This window comes from Nyctereutes procyonoides, unplaced genomic scaffold (genome assembly GCF_905146905.1).
Source record: "Nyctereutes procyonoides isolate TBG_1078 unplaced genomic scaffold, NYPRO_anot_genome, whole genome shotgun sequence".
Lineage (NCBI taxonomy): Eukaryota > Metazoa > Chordata > Mammalia > Carnivora > Canidae > Nyctereutes > Nyctereutes procyonoides.
In genome coordinates this window covers 9,019,451-9,039,539 of record NW_026575033.1, presented here as the reverse complement: position 1 = coordinate 9,039,539, position 20,089 = coordinate 9,019,451, and the positions used below count along the sequence as shown (strand labels likewise).

The following is a 20,089-nucleotide window of genomic DNA, read 5'->3' as shown; positions in this document are numbered from 1 at the left end:
GCCGGAAGTGCGTCCGTCCGGGCGAGGAAGGAAGGAGGGCGCGGGGCGCGGGGAGGGAGCCGCGCGGGGCCGGAGCTCCCACGCCTCGAGTCCCGAGGGACCGGGGGCCAAGGGCGCACGCAGTAAGGGTGTGGGCTGGAAGGAGGTTGGGGTCGGGACGAGACGTGCCGGAGGGGAGGGAGGACGCCGACCTCCGCTTGATTAATAACAAACATCTGCCGTTGGTACCGTATTTGAAGGTGTGCCATGTGCTTTGGTGGATGTATCCCGTTATTTAATACAGAACCTCCTTGAGGTAGATACTGCATTTTCGTGAGGGTAGACGAAGCATACTTCACAGTCTTCCAGCTAGTAAGGCAGAAGTAGAACACGAAGCTCTGCCAGTTTATTTTTTTAAATAAATCTGTCGAAGGCCTGCTATGTCCAGAGTCCTGTGCCCAGGCTAAGAATGCAGCAATGAATCAGGCTGATGTGGTTCAGGGCTGCAGGAGCAGTGGAGCTGTTGGGGTGCGGAGGAGGGGGGCATGGAATGGAGTGCAGGTGATAATCACCCACGCATGTTGATTGGGCTCTTGTGTACAGCAACACAAGCCTAAGTGCTTTACGCGAACTATCCTTTAATCCCTTCGATCATCTTAGGAAGTAGGTACTACTGTTGTCTCAATTTTACGGTCAGGACAGCAAGACAAAAGAGGTTAAATATGCCCAAGACCCCATAATTCATTGTCAACATTATACTGTGTTGCCTTCCAAATAAAATGGGAGAAAATGGACTCGTTTTCACCATATAATGGAGGTAACTTAAGGAATCCTTGGGCTGATAGTGAAAGCATAGACTGAAGTCATTTGAGATAGAATATATGAAAGAAGATTACTGGCAAATTTGCTTAGGTAAAAAAAAAAAGTGGGAAAGGAGGTCTGTGTGGCTAAAGTTAAGATAGTGGGAGATAACGCTGTAAGTTGATGGAGGCCCCTTAACCAATTAAGGATGACGCTTTATCTTTAAAAAGTCATTGAAGGATTTCTAAGGAGGGAGGTGATAAGGTCAGACATGGTATGTGTATCTACAGCCGTGGTCCTACAACCTTGAAGTTTCAGGAGAGTCCAAATTTTGAATATTTTGCACTGCTGTCCTTATCTTCTCTGGCTCTTCCATATTCACCTTGAGATTTGAGTTTGCGTGCTTCATTTGCATTTTTCCTTTCACTCAGTTACACCTAAGGAGAAATTTTAAGACTGCAACTCTTAAAAATAAATCACTTTGATGTTGATTCCTTACAATTTAGTCATTAAATTTTTGTTGATCATTTGATTCTAGAGCTAAAGAGAAGAAAAGGCCAGTTTCCCTATGCTCGAGATGCTTTTCTTTTCCTGGGGGGATAGACATGGTAAATAAATGTGGTAAATGCTTATTAGAGAAAGGAGTTGGATCAGGAAATGGTTGGGAACGGGAAAAGAGGCTTTTGAAGAAGAGGAAATGTGGAAAGGCAGAGATTTGCAAAAAAGGGCATGTTGTAATATGAACAATGAATATTTCCTTGTGGTTGAAGTTCTGGGGGGGGGGTAGGTGGAACGAGATGAAATGAGATTGGAGAAATTGCTTGGGGGTAAAACAAAGGGGGCCCGTAAGGTGTACTGAGGTTTGAGGCTTTTTTTTTTTTTTAAGAAAATAGGCAATAATGGAATTATTTTCAAAAACACTTGACATTAAAAAAAAATTTTTATTCTGGTGGCAGCTTGAAGAATATACTGGAATTGGGAGAAACTAGGAACCAGGATACTATTTAGAGTGTTGCAGTAGTCCACAGTAGAAATGACAAGGGTAGAAAGGTAGCATAGCATATTGGAGAGACTGAGAAGCAGTGAAAAGTAGGGATGGACCTTAGGATACTAGGCAACCATTCACAAGGCAACCATTGGAAGGAGAGCCTGCTGTGGAGACAAAGAGATATCAGAGAGGCAGAAGGAAAATCAATCAAAGTGCTATCATAGAATCCAAAGGGAAAGAGAGTTTTGAGAAATTGAAAATAATTCAAAAGAAAGGTTAGAAAGTAATTTTTTTTTTAAATTTTTATTTATTTATGATAGTCACACAGAATGAGAGAGAGAGGCAGAGACACAGGCAGAGGGAGAAGCAGGCTCCATGCACCGGGAGCCCGACATGGGATTCGATCCCGGGTCTCCAGGATCGTGCCCCGGGCCAAAGGCAGGCGCTAAACCGCTGCGCCACCCAGGGATCCCTAGAAAGTAATTTTTTAAAAGCTTTAAAAAGATCATGAAGTCTTGGAAATAGATCTTTGGTGACTGACATGATTTAATTTCAGGAGAGCGGCGAGGAGAAAAAAAAATGCCTTATTTTGAGCCATACACACACCCATATTTATATCCTTTTAAAAAAAGATTTGTTACAGCATTAACTAAAACAAGTCATGTTGAATATGCTAAAGTAGTTTAAAGATTTAAGTTAGATTTGATATTAGAATGGTTTAATATGTTTACTTAGGCTTTATGTAATATAGTTCAGAGGATAGACTACTAGTAATTGTTAACATCTGTGTATGTCATACCCTATTCTTAGTTCTTACCATTTTTTGTTTCAGTTAATCCTCAATTATTCTATGAGGTTGGTACTATTATCCACATTTTACATGAGAAACAGGCTCATGTGCACTGTAACACAACAAGTACTCTATTTTACTTTATTTTTTGTTGCCTTCCTTGACTTTACTCTTAAACTTCTCTGGCAGAAATAGTTGTTGAATGCATGTTGTTGAACATCAGAAGAAACCCATCCAGAATGTAGGCTGCTATTGAAACGTGGGTGAGAGTGGATGAATGAATACAGAGAGGTTACAGCTCAGGTTGGTGTAAAACTTGATGAGTTGAAAAATGCCCGCGGCTTTGGCTGAATCCTCATCCTTTCAAAAGTAAAGAAAGTATGGTATAAAGCAAATGTATGCATTTCAAAGAGGTAGTTGAGTGATAAATGATCAAGCAGTAAAGTTGGGAGCAAGAAGTTGTGTTGACATTTTTCTTACCCTGTGAGTTAGGGAATGTGGGAGAAAGAGTAGTCACCATTGCACAGGCTTTTGAGGAAAGTGGCATCATTTAGGAGAAAGTTGGGTTTCAGTAAGGGCTAAGATGAGGGAAGAGAACTTGTGGAAAAGTAAAAAATACTGGGAAATCTAGCTGCAATAAGCTAGGGAAGTCTAATTGAATGTTCCAAGGGACTTAGTGGCAGGATTTGTGATGGGCAGACCAGTGAGTAGCAGGTTCAGGGGCATTTAATGGTACCAGAGGAGTGTGTGGGATAAAGAAGTCAAGGTTCTCTCCTTTACGCACCTGATGCAATCAACACACTACCATAACCTTTAGCACTTAGTTGTGTTCATCTGTTTCCACATCTATTTCTTTTCAACAACCTTCCAGGGCTCTACCTTACACGTTATTGTATCTGTACCTGGCACACAGAAAGCACCAATAAGTATTTATTGAATGAGGAGTGTGGGAAAGAACAGATGAATGGAGAGTTGTGGCTAATCAGCAAGGCTAGGCTAATATGGTTGGGAAAAAGGTGGAGGTGGATATGGGTGATCCAAGAAAACTTAACTTGAAGAAGTTTCCGGAAGCACCTTCCTGGGCCTGAAGCCCAACCTTACAACTCAGCACTATAAGCTGAGGCCCTAAATCCTCGTCTGGTTCCAATTATCCCCTTTCCCCCAGGGCTAGACTCAACAAAAACTGGCACCTCACCAAAAAGTCTACAATTCTGACATCCGCTAATGTAAGGAGCCATAGATGTGTGTGTGTGTGTGTGTGTGTGTGTGTGTGTGTGTGTGTGTGTGTGTGTGTGATGTGCCCAACCTTCCTCCTCCCCCTTCCAGCTACAAATTCTGGCCAGTCCTGCTTGGTCTTTTTTTTCCTCCTGGTCTCTGACAGTTCTTAGCCAGATGGATTCTTTTGAGCTCTGAAAGCAGAATGGGGGAATTTGGAGAGGGTCTGGCAACAAGGGTTGGTGGCAGTGGTTTTCCCTCAGAGCTTAAGGTAGGAGAAGCATGAGAGCTCCATTTTTTGAGAGAGGGGAGGGAGAAATAATTAGTGTAAAAATTTTGTAAAACATTAAGTACCTATTAACTAAAACATTGTATGGCTGTGTAAGTTTCAGATACTGTGCTCCCCTGTGAGGTTGGGGAGGGAGCTTTTGTGAGGGGATGGTACAAATCTCAACATAAGGAAGTTACTATGTCTCAGAAGACCTGAAAAGAATCTATAAATTATAAATAGTACATCCAACACTTCTTTAAGTGATCTAAATTCTTGTCGTGTTGGGGAAGGTTCAATGTACTTAATTTCAGATAAATCATATTTACACATCTCTCTTTGCAAGTCCCTTCCTAAGTGTTAAGGGATGGAGAAATACTTTACACCCAGTTTATTTGACAGACACTTTTCTTTAACCCTATGAGATGAGTGTTTCATATTTCTTCTGAAATACTTGCTGACTATGATCTCAGATGGAGCTACTTTTAAAAGAGTGTCCCCTGAATATGACAAGCTGGATTTTGAGAGTAAGTACTAAAGTGGACTCTTGAATCCAGGTGTTTTGTTTTAGTATTTTACATCTGCGTTGCATCAGACACAGCAGAGGTTAGCATTCCGTTTTTTCTGCTTTCATAGTCCTATTCCAGGTCTGTAAATTTGAAAAAGTGGTTTATATTTTCATCATGAAGAATATTTGTGGAGCATACAATTGTAGATTATACACAACAAAATTTGAATTCTAGCCCCATTTCTATTACCCTTCATTTACCAGCCAACATGTAAGAAGCATAGAGTCATGTTAATACTGGCTAAAGAGAAATTTAGTTCAGAAGGCAGATCTACCCAAACCATCATATAGTTGCATATAGAGCCTAATATAATATACTTATATACCTGATATTTTTTATTCAGATGCCATTTTTGGATAGTAGAGTCAATATTTTCCTCCACTGGCAAGAATAATTGAGGGGAAGCTTTTGTATTTTTGAAAATTCAAAAATTTTTTCCTTGAAGACCATTAAAAACTGGAGGAGAGGGCAGCCCCGGTGGGCCAGCGGTTTAGCACCGCCTTCAGCCCAGGGCGTGATCCTGGAGACCCAGGATCAAGTCCCATGTCGGGCTCCCCGCATGGACCCTGCTTCTCCCTCTGCCTGTGTCTCTGTCTCTCTGTCTCTCTCTAATAAATAAATAAAATTTTAAGAAAAAACTGGAGGAGAGAAAATTTGCCTTTAATCAAAGCTACTACTAGGAGATTACTGCAAAAGCAGTTTATGCTAATCATCTTCAGAACTAGGAAGCTGATTTAGAATCTAAAAGCTGAGAAAGACAGCCTAAGTCATTCTGATCGTACGGTTTGAGTTTTTTTGTTTTTTCCTCATGGAAGCAATGCATGCACAGTATAGAAAATTAGAAAACACAAAAGGGCAAAAAGAATGGAATCCAGAGCACAAAGAATCACTGGAAATGAATTGCCTTGCAGGTATTCTTTTATATGACAAAATATATCTATTTTAAAAAAATAGATTGACACTGTTTTCTAAGTAAGTTGGGACATTTTTCTCTTGGCTTTATTCATGACCGTGTTTTTATTTCATAAAATATGTCATGCTGAAGCCTTAGGAAACATCCTTCCTTTACTTCTTCAGGAGTGGCGAATTACACGTAGGCTATTTACTCGCATTTTTCATTTCTGTCAGCATGGTAGGATGCCAAATGGCTGTTCTGAATAATTTTCAAAGGTATGTTTTTTTGATACTTTGCCAGGGAAATCATAACTCTTAAAGTACTCCATAACCCTAACCATACAATTGGATCTATGGATAGATATTATGTTCCATGTTTTGTTGTTTTCTCACTGTTTTAGCATCTGGGATTGATGCCAAAGGCTATTCAGCCTCACTCCATTTATTAAGTTAGACTGTACAACTAAGTTTACAATAGAGTATAGAAGAAAAAAAAAGAAGACCTGTTTGTTTATTGTTTTAGTTAGGTGTTTTTACATCAGCAAGAAAGGAAAACATTATTTCTCAAATACCTCAGTGAAATTGCCTGACACTGGTTAACAGAATAATTGCCTCATGCCTGGGTCTTTAGAAGAGCTCCCTGCCTTATTCCAAACCATCTAACATAGTACTGCCAAAGATGTTTGTCCCCTCAAATGCAAATCTATTATTTCAGCTCCTTGTTCTCTGCCCCACAGGATTAATTCCAGACTCTTTTAGAATGGCAAACAGGCCTTTTGTCACCTGACTTTTAAGAATGTCATCTCATTCTTAAATCCTTTACTCTGGTCACGTTAAATTACTTGGAATTCTTTGAAAATGTCATGAAGTTTCATGCCCCTGTACTTTGACTCCTGTCCTCCCCTTTTCCTGGAAGGCTCTGTTGCACTGTCTCGGGGCAAGCATCACTCCTCTGATGCAGCCTTTCTTGACTTGCTCTACTGTTGTGCTTTCCCCCTTCCAGAGAGGACAGATCTATGCCCCACTGCATATGCATACAGGAAGTGTCACAGGGTCTGTAACACATTGTTGCACTTCTTGTTTTTTTAACATGCCTCTCCTTGTTGGCCTGTAAACTCCATATTCCCCATCTGTTTTGGAGCTAGTTGTGTCCTTTTATAGCTCTCATCTTTCATTAGGAACATAGTCATAGCCTTTCAGCTGGCCTGCCTGCCTTTCTCCTCTCCTCACTCACCTGTTCCCTGATCCTTCTCCACATTCTCACCACAGTAGACTCAAGAAACAATGACTGCATCTTTCAAGAAAAAGTGTGGTGGTCCAGACTGGATGAAATGAACCCCAAGGCACAATTAGCACTGAGTCTAATTTATTTCCTACAGTAAGTATTTAAGACTGCCTTGGCCCTAGCACCCTGCTGAGAGATTCTAGAATGTGGGAAGGTGGAGAATGAGGAGTTAACTAGGAAATGAACTGGCTGTGAGAAACTAGATGAAGAATCATACAAGTCACAGATACAAAAGGGTATAGTTAGCCAGGATTCCACCAGGCCGGCCAGAACTTGCATGGGTAAGGCACTCAGGAGTGTGTTACTTGGGCTTTTCTGTGGCCCTGGGTCAGAGTGGTACTGAAGTCAAGAGAACACTGTCCCAGGGGTGGAGGGATGGGTTAAGTCAGGGATGGGGATTAAGGAGTGCACTTGTCGTGATGACCACAGAGTGCTGTATAGAAGTGTTGTATTACTATATCGTACAACTAAAATGAATATAACCCTGTATGTTAACTAACTGGAATTTAAAAAAACAAAAAATACTGTCCAGTGTCCAAAAGTAGTTGAAAAATTCTTCAAAGCAGAGAAGGACCTACAGTGTGGAAGATAGAGCAACAGAAGTCAAAATCTGGTCAAAATACATTCCATGGGAACCTAAAATTTTAAAATAGTTTGTGTATGACTAATTGCAATACAAAATAATTTCTTCCTTTACCATTATATTCATTAAATGATTGTTCTGAGACATCCTTTTTTTAAAATAGATGTAAAAAGTGATTCAGAATGTGTAAATTCATCTTTCTGCCCACAATTAAAATTTTTGTTGACCTGATAAGTGAGAAGTGATGGCTTATTGTTACTTCAGTGTAATTCTTCCTGATTGCTGGTAAGATAAAGCAGGTTTTCATATTTATTTATTGTTTAGATTTGCTTTCCTGGAAATGCCTATTCACACATCCTTTGCTCATTTTTCTATGGAGTTTTTCATCTTCTTCCTATAAATTTGTACGTGCTCATGTACTAAAAATGTTAACCTTTGTCTTATGCATTACAAATGCTTCTCATAATCTGCTGTAATATTTTTCGTTTGGTATCTTCAAGCTATACATTTTTTAAAAAGATTATTTATTTGAGAGAGAGAGAGGATACACACAAGCATGAGCAGGAAGGGCAGAGGGAGAGAGAGAATCTCAAGCAGACTCCCTGCTGAGTGTGGAGCCTGATGTGGGGCTTGATCTCATGACCATGAGATCACGACCTGAGCTGACACCAAGAGTTGGATGCTTAACCTACTGTTCCACCCAGGTGCTTCATACAGTTTTAAATAAATGTCTCTTTTCCTTTACAACACCTTGGCTATTTCAGTTGAAAGTGTTTCCCTAGCCCCTAGTATATGAATTTATTCTAAAATTTTATTCTAAAATGCTATTTTTAATACTTTGTTTTTAATTCATATGGAATTTATTTTTCAATATGGATTAAGAGAGGAGTCTAATTTTATTTTCCTCTAGGGGCTATGTTAAAATCCCATTTACACTAAGATACATTTTGAGACTCTCCATTCTAATGATCTAAATAGTTTTCCAAACAGCAAAACTAGCTAACATTTATTATGCCTGTATGTGCCAAATACTGTCCTAAGCATTTTACATATTTTGGCCCATTTAATCCTGGCAGCAACATTATAGGTCAATTCTGTTATTCCACATGAACTTTAAAATGCTTTTATCAAATTAAAAAGAATCCATTAGGATTATGGTTGGAATTACATAAAATTTATACATTGATTTTGGGAAATTTTACATGCTATATATATCCATCAATAATATTTTATAATTTTTTCCATATGTCTTAAAGCTGTCTTGTTGAATTTAGCCTTAAATATTTTGTACTTTTATCACTGTTACAAATGGAATATATGTCTTTCCATTTTTATTTCTTTTTAAAGACTTTATTTATTTATTTGAGAGAGAGAGAGATAGTGAGAGAGAGCACAAGCAGGGAGGAGATGAAAAGCATTCTCCCTGTAAGCAGGGAGCCCAACACAGCACTGCATCCCAGGACCCGGGGATCATGACCTGAGCCAAAGGCAGATGCTTAACTGACAGAGCCACCCAGGCATATTTCTATTTGACTATTCCTATCAGCATTCTTGCCGTATGATGTGCATAATAGTTGGGTTAGGGTAAATTATGCTGAAGTAGCAACCTGAAGCTCTCAGTGGTTTGTAACGACAATCTCTTCATACTATGTGTCCATCACAAGCTGCCAGCAGCTCAGCTTCACACTATCTTCACTTTGAGACCCAGGCTAACAGAGTAATTACTAAGCACGTTGCACCCTTGTAGTAGAGGGAAGGAAATCAAGGCACTGCATCTCCTGGCTCATAAAGTTTCTACAAAGAAGGACGCCTGAGTGGCTTAGTGGTTGAGCATCTACCCTTGACTCAGGGCATGATCCCGGGGTCCTGCGATCTCCCTCTGCCTATGTCTCTGCTCCTCTCTCTGTGTGTCTCTCATGAATAAGTAAATAAAATCTTTTAAAAAAAAGTTTCTATAAAGAAGTGTCCCTCGTCCCATACCCTCACATTTCATAAGCCAAAGCAAGACCTATGCTCATATCTGATATTGAAGTGTCAGAAATCCATAATCCTTTTACAGGAAGGGGCCCTTCAGGTCACAATGCCAATGGGATGGAAATAGTACTCCAACATGAAGGACAGCAAATATTCTGATCAGTAGTACAAACTATCACAGTGTTTGGTTTTTTAGTTGGCAAGATTGAGAAATCTTAGAAAATAATATGTATGTAATAGACCTCACTGTTCAACAATACCTATTTCCTCTCTACTTCTAATCATGTAACAAGATTATTTTTAATCTCTTAAAATTAGGTATAGCTGTGTGACTAACCCTGGCAAATGAAAATATGAGTGGAAGTGATATTTTTCACTTCTGCATGGAAGCATTGAGGAGTTAGAGCATGTGTCTTTATAATATCTTCGCTGTCCTGGTGATTATGGTTGTGTATGTTGATATGGAAGTACCAAAAGACCAAAGCAGCTACAATGCTGGGCCATAATGCAGAAGATAGTTGCCCTGGATGCTTTCCAGGTGGAGGCTCTTTGTGGTTTTAAATAACTGAGAGTTAAGGGGTTTGGAGGCCTCTTTTTTGTTTTACTGCAGTATAACCTAGCCTATCCTAATACAGCCTACATATTTTAAATATTTTAATAAATGTGTGTGTATATATGTGTGTGTATGAATATTTATATAGATATATATATTCACTTATGCATATTGCTATCTGGGACAAAGTTCTTTAAGTATTTGGAGTACAATGATATTTTTCCTGCATAAACCACATTCATAATGTATACTATACAATTTGCAGTTTAGTTTTCTTTACCATGGATCAAGAACTATACTAGCAATAAAATGTAAATGCAGAATCTTACAACTTCCCCCTCCTGTTTTATAATTGTCACACCGAAACCAACAGCATTGCTTATAACTTGCCTTTACTGAATCTTTCCAAACAATATTTTAAAAGATTTATTAGAGAGAGAGTGCAGGGGTGGGGGAGAGAGGAAGGGGCAGACTGAGAGTGAGAGAGTCTTAAGTAAGTGCGATGCTGAGTGCAGAGCCTGATGTGGTCCTGGATCTCACAACCCTGAGATCAGGACATGAGCCAAAACTAGATTTGGATGCTTAACTGACTATACCACCCAGGTACACCTTGAATCTTTTTAAAGCAGACAACTTAGTTTTCATAAAAACAATTCATTCTTTTCACATTATTGTTTTTTTTGAATTCAGTAATATTTATTTAAATTACTTAGTTTTGATAGCAGTACAACTGTCATAAAAAAGTTTCGGAGAAAACACAACTGGGTATTAGTAAGCATAGAACAACCAGTGAAAGTGGGATAGATGGTTATCTCACAAGGTGAGGGCATTTATCCTGCCATAGGTAATAGTCTGTAAGTACTGCAGATGAAATTGAGAACTTGTGTAAATCTTGCACTTATGTAGAAGTAACTTGAAAGAGCTTCTACCATATAAAGAACAATGTGCACACACACATACATTTGTATGTATATTGGTATATGTATATGTGTCTCTGTTGTATTTATCTTGTGTCCAGTTACATTATTCAATTATCATGTTAATTCTAGTAGGCCCTTTTTGAAAGCATTATCTTGGGGGTTATAAATATGTAATCATATTATCAACAAAAAGATAATTTCTTCTTTAACAAATTTATATTAATTATTTCCTTATCTCACTGCACTTGCAAAATAATGTTGGATAAATAATGATGATAGTGGGTCTGCCCATCTTTTTCTTGATTCAGTAAATATAGCATTCTACATGAAGTTTCTTAAATATTTTTGTTGGATTTATTACTAGATATATTATTTCTGTACTATTGTAACTGGTATCCTTTAAAATTAAAATTTGCAACTGTTTTTTGATGGGATATGGAAATGCAATTAACTCTCATTTATAAAAAAAACTCTCATTTATTGATCCTATGTCTAGCAATCATTTTTTGATCATTTTTTATTATAATTTGTGGTAGATTCTTTGAGTTTTTTTATATAGACATTTATTTAATTTATAAATAATGACAATTTAGTCTCTTCCTTCCAATCCGTATATTCCTTTACTATTTTTTTCGATGCAATAGCTAAAACTCCAGCATAAAGTAATTAGGAATGAAAACAGTTTATCTCCTAGCCTTAGTCTTTATTTTTAAAGGAAATGCTTTTAACTTTGAAGCTATGGAGTATTACATTTGCTGGAGATGTTTTTGCAGATATCCTTTATTAGGTAGGCTAATGATGTTCTTTTCTATTTCTTTTTGGCTACATTTTTTTGTTTGTTTTTATTATAAATGGCTTGTGAAATTTTTTTGAATGTTTTTCTACCTCTTTTGAAATGACCATATGATTTTTCTCTTTTAATCTGTTAATGGGATAAATTGCATTAATAAATCTCTAATGGTACAACAATCTTGACTCCTTGTAGACTCAGTTGGTCATTATCTTTGTATATATATATATATACAAGATATATATAAAAGATAATGATACATATATCATTTGATACAGTTGCTTTTATTTTGTTTAAGATTTTTGCCTCCATGATGAAGATTGAAGTTGTATTGTAATTTTTTCTTGTCTGGTTTTATGTATAACGTTATACCAGCTTTATAAAGTCAGGGGATGTTCCTCCTTTTATACTCCCTAAAAGAGTTTACAATTGGAATGATCTCTTCCTTGTATCTTGGCAAACTTGCTTATAAAACTGTTGGACCTAGTGTTTTCTTTGTGGGAAAATCTTTACTAATGATTATAGGCTAGATGGTAATCAAATTAATTAACAATCTATTAGAATGGTCACACTAATCAATCAAAACTGACCATGGCCCTACATGAACAGTATAGATGTAGAATTGCATATAAGCGAAATATCAGGCTTATTTATGATTTTAAATTTCTTAGGTCAGTTTGTAAATTTGTATTTTCAGAAATTTGCCAATTTTACTTGTTTTTAAAGTTATTGATAAGTTTCTTGTAATATTTTATCTGTGTAGTTGCTGTTGTGTTTATGATTTCTTTTTCCATTCTTAAAATTGTATCTGCTCTCTCCATCAATTTGCTAAGGGTTTGTCAATTTTATTAATTTCTTTTCAATGAATCAACATTTTCATTGTTAATCCTTTTTACTGAATGTATTTCATTAATTTTTGCTCTTTTAATTATTTCCTTTATTCTCTTCTATTTAGATTTTTTGTTCTTTTTGTAATCTCAACTTTTCTTTTTTTATTAATATAAGTATTATAAGGCTATCACTTCCTCCATCTACCACTTTAGCTGTATTTCATAAACCTTCCTATAGAATTGTTATTGTTGGTTCTAATTTTCTTATTTGCTTTTGCTTTCTTTCTGACCCATGAACAATTTAGAATTATGCTTTAAATTTCCAAGGTTTTTTTTTTTTGGGGGGGGGGGCTATGTTTTTGTTATTAATTGTATTGTGGTCAGAGAATGTGTTCTACATGATAATGATTCTTTGGCCTCTGGTAAGACTTACTTTATTGGCTGATACATTGTCAATTTTTATAACTGTCCCTGGGAACAGAAAGTGTATTCTAGTTCTTAGATATAGGCATCTATATATGCTTATTAGACATGGTTTATTTATTGTGATGGTCAAATCATCCCTATTATTACTGATATTTTTATCTTGCCAATTTCTGGCAACGATTTATTAAAGTCTACCTCAATAATAGTGTATTTGTCAATTTCCTTTTCCTGTTTTATCATTTTTTTGGTTGACATTTTTTGAAGCTATCTTATTAGAAGTATGCAAGTTTACAGTTGCTTACATCTTTCTAATGAATTGGACCTTCCTTAGTAGGTAATAAACCTCTATCTCTAGTAATGCTGTTTGCTTTTTTTTTTTTAATTGCTGTTTGCTTTTGCTTGTAACTCTTCTGTGTACTTGTTTTACACGTATCTCATGTAAACAACATGTAACAAGATTTTGCTTTCTATCTAATCTGATAAAAAGTTTGACTCACTTACCCTTATTGTTATTTTAATTATTTGAATTTAATTTCTATTATTTTATTCATTCTATTGTTCTGCTTTTTTTAATTTTTTTTGTTCTGCTTTTTTAAATTCTTTTTTTACCTTCTTGACTTTTTTATTGTTTTGTGAGTTTTTTTTCTTAATCTGTTTATCTCTTTGGAGCTTATACCTTATTTTTTAATATTTTACTAGGTGTCCTATAATTTTAACGTATATATGTGTCTGTGTAATTTAATAAAATATATAACTAATAAAGTGTGTAGTTTAGTAAGTCTTGAAGTTAGTGTTTTACCTTCCTGAACAAAGTATAGACTTTCAAATGCCTTATTCCTAATTATCAACTCCCAAATTATATGCCATTTTTACCAGCATTCTAGTTGTATATCATTTTTAACCTTATAATTAAGATATTACAACTGTTGTTTACCACAGTGATTGTCTAGATTTACCCATGTGTTTATTATTTTCTTTGCTATCTACTTTGGATCTGAGACCTTCTTTCTAGGATGAGTTTTCTTCATCCTGGGAATATATCCTATAGAAATTCCTCTAGTGAGTAATAGTAAACTTTCATTTTTTATGTTTGTCAGAAAATGTTCTTATTTTTCCATCCTGAAAGATAGGTTTGCTGGATATAGAAATCTAGGCTGTCAATTATTTTCTCTCTTCATTTCGAAGATATTGTTACTGCCTTCTGGCATCCATCATTGCTGTTAATAAATATTACCATAAGTCTGTTTTTCCTTTGTGGGTAGTCGGTATTTTTTCCCTGACTGCTTTAAGATTTTCTTTTTGTCTGCATTTGACCACAACATGTCTTGATGTGAATACCCTTTTATTTCTCCTGACTTGAATTTTTGTGGCACATGATAACTTTCATGATAAAACAGGAGCCACTCCAAAACAGTCAAATTTTACTCTTGCCTATCCTTACCCCCTAACACTTCCACCTCCTTTGAATGCAACTGTGGGATCATGAGGTGACAAAAACAAGAATGGAGAAATGGAACCCATATCCTTGATAACCTCACTGAAAACAGATTGTCTACCTCTAGACTTCATGCTATAGGAAAAAAATAATTGCCTTTTTCGCTTAATGTATACTCTTGTCAGATATTCTGTGACTCCAAAATAATCTTAAAACATAATACTTTATTTTTTCCTGTGAAATGCAACAGAACATTGTAACACTGCTCAATAATTTTTTTAAGTGAGTACTAATCGTTTTGTATCATGTACATGTAGAAATCTGTTTTATTTTTATGCATATGCCTAAATTAATGACTAGTAAGAAAATATTAATCACTTATTAGAGACAATTAGTAGAATTTCTCCTTCCACTGAAAATTTATTTGGAAATCTGTATATATTGAGATTACTTTTTAAACTTAGTGTTATGACTCATGTTGTCATTTTTTTAAAAGATTTATTTATTTATTTGAGACACAGGGTTGGGGCAGCCCCGGTGGCTCAGCGGTTTAGTGCCACCTTCAGCCAGGGCCTGATCCTGGAGACCTGGGATCGAGTGCCACATCGGGCTCCCTGCATGGAGCCTGCTTCTCCCTCTGCCTGTGTCTCTGCCTCTCTCTCTCTCTTTCTCTGTCTGTCATGAATAAATAAAACCTTAAAAAGAGAGAGAGAGAGAGACAAGGTTAGTGAGAGAGAGCACACAAGCAGGGGCAGAGGGAGAGGGAGAAGTAGGCTTCCCTGGACCCCAATGTGGGGCTCGATCCTAGGACCCCAGGATCATGACCTGAGTAGGAGTCAGATATTTAACTGACTGAGCCATCCAGACACCCCTTATGTTGTCATTTAAACAGAAGTCTTAGGTCTTACAAGTAAAAGGAGTATCATTTTAAAGTTATTTCTGTTTTTGACTTCTGTGTCATGCCATTAATTCTTAAGAAGATTTGTTTTACGTGGAGAACACTGTGAAAATGTATTTGTCTCATTAGGACAAAAGTCAAGCAAGTGCAGGAAAATAATTGATTTTATTAGTTAAGAGCAATGAAGAATCTGGTTTATGGATATGTATAAAAACTGTTCTTTTGTTTGAATGCCCTGGTATAGCAACTATTAAAAGATTGGAAATCCTGTTAAAAGATCTAAGTGCCTGACTACAAATGCTTATTTGCATTTTGCCTCTATAAATCTGCACAATATATTTCAAGTTATCAGCAGCACTTGATTTTTTTAAAGGATTTTACTTATTTATTTGAGAGAGAGAGTGTGCAAGCACAAAAGAGCATGAGCAGAGGGAAGGAGAAGGGAAGAGGGACAGAGAGAGAAGCAGACTCCCCCTGAGCAGGGAACCTGATGCAGGACTTGATCCCAGGACCCTGGGATCATGACCTGAGCCGAAGGCAGATGCCTAACCTAATGAGCCACCCAGGCACCCTAGTACTTGATTTTTGAAAAATAACATCCCAACTAATCACTGCAAACAGAATTGACTAATTGAACAGTTTAGAATCCCAAAATTCTTCTGTGTGTACTAACTCATTGTTATTGATGGCACTTATCAATACTTCCCATTCCTTTGCTATAGAATAACTATTTTATTCATTCATTCACCAAATATTTATTTATTAAAGTGTCTACTATTAAAGTAACTATTGGCTATGGGGTCATAATGCCTGCCAGATATGATTCCTGTCCTCATAGACTTTCAGCCTCAGAGGGAAGCACCTATAAATCAAATAAATAAACAAAGAATTATGGCTCCAGCAAGTAGCACAAAAGAGAAATAAGTGGTCCTAATAAAAGAGATTTGAACTAGTCAGCAAGGTCAGAAAAGGCTTTTCAGGCCTGGTGAGTAGAAGTTAACTGAGTGGAGGAAGCAGAAAGTGAAAATAGACATAGGCAAGGTACTGTGATAAGAGGTAGCCTGGTGTATATGAGGGAACAGAAGAAGGACAGTGTGGCTGGCGCAGGAATTGAGGCTGATACAGGTCGGTACTGATGGGGAAATGCAGGGTCTCACACATAGGGGGGCCACAATAAGATGTGGTATAGAACAGTAAGGAGGCCAACACGAGGAATGAGAGCAGTTTGAAGATGGAGAGAGATGGATTTGAGAGCTATTTAGAAGTCAGTAATTACAAGTTTGGGTGATGGATTGGTTGTAGGGAATAAGGTTGCAGAAGATGTCAAGGATGATACAACTTTCCAACTTGCGCAATTAAATGGATATAATAGCATTTACTCAGTTATGGAACATTGAAAGGGTACCAGGTTTGGGGGGAAAGCCATGAGTTCTGCATTAGACATGTTGGGTTTGAGATATCCAGAAGGAAATCCCAAGTAGGCAACTGGATATGCAGGCTTTGGTACCTACAAGAGACATCTAAATGAAAGAGCTGCCTGTAAGTGATAGTCTAAGCCCAGGGCACAGGGTAAATCCTTCAAAGACATAGCACTTTAAGACTAGGAAAAGAAATAGGTGCTAAAAAGGAGAGTACCTCTTAGAGTTCACCACTAAAGAACTTCTAAAAGCAGAGGAAAGTGAATATGAATAAAAAGCAATCTGTGGTCAAGAGCCAAATCTGTTGGCTGCAGGCATGAAATTTGGGCACAATTTATGTTTCAGGAGTACCTAATATATCCCTATTTGATTTCATATAACAGAAAACCAAATTTTCAGGATTTACCCTCAGGTGAAATTGATAACTCTAGAGAAGTATTTCTCTTCTGGCTATGTACACTCCCTGATACAGTCCTAAACTCTTTTGTCTAGGAGCATGGATGCCCCATTTCAAGAATCATGAAAGTATAATTCCTTTTTAGAAAGCCAGGAAATTGTAATCCCAGAAAGGATGGGAGTCTGTCAAAAGTTATGCATCAAATTAGTAGCAGAATGCTGACAGAGCCTGGATCTCATGATTCCTAACAAGTGCTCAACCCATCTACAAACATCAAATGTCAAACAAATGTAAATAGTTATTAAATACCTACTAAAATACCAGGTAGTGTCTTTCCAGTACACCATGAGCATGTCTGACTTCACCAGAATTTTAGAACCCGGCAATGCAGTCTAAGGCATGTGAAATACATGACTCTTGCATCATTAGATTTGATCTGTACTCCAAGACCAATCACTCATTCTTAGAGAGAAGGAGACAAAACAGATTAAAATCAAGATTAATCAGAGGCTCTGGCTTAAGGGGGTTGCAGATGTAAGTAGGAAGGAGAAGGAGAGAGTGGGATAGAGAGAGAAAGAGAGAGAGACAGAAAAAGAAAGAAAATACAGAATGGGGAAGAGATTAAAATAATCAGGCCCCATTATCTTTTTCTTCTCTCTTCCAGTCAGCTCTGATGTCTTTTTGAAAGTAGGCATATCTTTTTAAGAAGGAGCAATCTGCAAGTGAGTTTGGAAGCAGCTCTCATGTTCGCCAAATGCAAACTGCGTTCTGAGAATACCAAATGCAGTTCCGAAGGTGAGTTTGCTGAGACAGAATGTGACTGTGTCCTGCTGGGGACACATAGTGCCCACGTGCCAGGGAAGCTCCTTCTTTCCATAACACATAGACATACTTTCACAGAACTTAAGGAGTAGGAGGTTTCTAAAGCCAAAATATACTTGAGAAGTTTGTTTCTCTAGTTGAACACTGCTGGATTTTTCCCTTGTTCAGTGTAGGAAATACCACTTCAAGTTTCTGCATAAAAAGAAATGTGCTGATGGCCTGGGAAGTCACTGTAAACTCAGCAGTGTTTCAATAACAATCATACAGAGACAGAGAAACACGCAGTCTTGCTTGGGGTTTAAAAGCCAACTCAATCGTTGACCAGATTCCTGCAATCCCCGCAGCAGACACATGAGTAAGGATTCTACTGGTCCACCTACCTCATGACCCTTGATTGATGTAGCCCAGCCTTCTTACAGGGTCAAAATGTCACACACATTTTAAAACAATTAAAGTAGTCATATCTTAAAATAGGAGAAACAGGAGCCCAGTTGAACATTCCCCTAGCAGCCATTTCTGTCATGAGGAAGATTGCAGCTTGACCTGCTGGTGAGGAGAATGGCTGCAGTGGGGTGTTTGGATTTCCTTCTATTTCCACTATGTCCCTGATCATTAAACTGGGGGATCTCCACAGAGTTAAAGGTTATTTTACACAGGAAGCACATTCAGTATTAGTACAACAAATGTTTTCCTTTCTCCAGCAATGGAAGAACTCTACTCACAGGGAGTCGTGATAAAGCAGAGCATCAGCCCTTTCCGCTCGGATACCAATAAGTCTTGCACTTCAAAATTGCTGGCCTAAAAAGGATACTTAAGAAGGAGCAGGTCTTTTTTTTTTTTTTCTTTTAAAGAAAGCAACAGCAGAAGCAGCAGTCTGATTTCCTTGTACACTTAGATGCATACAAAAAAGAAAAGTGAGTCACTCTGACCTTCTAACTTTAGTTTATAGAAACAAAGCAGTGAATCATGTTAACTTGTCAAAGAGGACCTACATATAGTCTTATCTAGATAACGTTCATATTAAAAGAATCTGAGAATCTATTTTTGTGGTAGAGTTATGGGATTGAAGCTACAACTGTCTACTCACTAACAATTTTGCAGGTCAGGATGTTGTCATAAAGAACCTTCCAATAGTGATATTGTAGGGCCATCTTATACTACAGCCTACCTTCATTCAGAATCAACCATTGTCAGGTCTAAGTTTCTTCACATCCAGTACTGAAAACAACTATGAAATTAACATTGGGAAAAGCATTGTAAACTCAGTCCTAATACTAATGTTAACTCACTTATTCAGTCAACTGAAAAGTAAAAAAAAAAAAAAAAAAAATGGATGAGGGGTACCTGGGTGGCTCTGTTGGTTAAATGTCTGACTTTGGCTCAGGTCATGATCTCAAAGTCCTGGGATTGAGCCCAGAGATTAAGCTCTGCACTCAGTGGGGAGTCTGTTTTCCCTCTCCCTCTTCCCCTCCTCCTCCCCCTGATTGTGTGTGCTTTCTCTCTCTCTCAAAGAAATAAGTAAAATCTTTTTTAAAAGATTTAAAGGTATATGTAAAATATATCAAACATATATAATCCAAACACTAGTCTTTCTGCAAATCAAAACAACTCTCTTAGATGCCTGAAATAGCAGAATTAGTCTACCCAAAATAATTAGTCCTATATCTCGAATCCTTCCTTATAAAACTAGTCCCCTATCAGTCTTTGAAACTTTTAAACTACTTTTATTATCTCTAATACATAGGAAGTACCTTTCCACCCTTTCTAATCAGTACATAATTACAAAATGTCAATCAACAGTCACAAGCAGTTATTGATAGCAGTATTATGAAATAATTTGTAAAATAGCAGTAACAGTCAAGGTGCCTCATTTCACCACTCTGCCCTACTGCCTCCCATGAAAATAAACTAAGCAAAACAGCAAATTTGCTGATTCAATGCATTCCAAAGCCATGATTTGGGTTGTACCTGGCGTTTGGAATATTTGGATTACTGTTCTCCTGACCACGAAAGATTTTGTTTTTGTTTTCTGTAAGATATCCTGAAGTCGTGATTTATCATTTATCATACACTGCAATTAAATCCAGTCCCACATGGAATTTTAAAGGATGACTAGTTGAATAAAACCCTTTAAAGCATGACTTCTGTCATGTCTCTATTTGTCAGGGTCACTCCTTGCTTTGTGATCTTCCTCCTCACAACTTGAGCCTAGATCGTCTACAGATGAGCCTTCTGCTAGGAACTTCCATATCAT

At 37.3% G+C, this 20,089-nt stretch overlaps 1 long non-coding RNA gene across 1 annotated transcript; it reads left to right on the top strand.

Moving 5' to 3' along the window:
* Window positions 1-2,753: 2,753 nt before the first annotated feature.
* On the top strand, window positions 2,754-18,651 carry LOC129504616 (uncharacterized). The gene is made up of 3 exons (XR_008663388.1): window positions 2,754-2,861; window positions 17,678-17,808; window positions 18,537-18,651. It is a non-coding gene; the product is annotated as an uncharacterized LOC129504616 (long non-coding RNA).
* The last annotated feature ends 1,438 nt before the right edge of the window (window positions 18,652-20,089 follow it).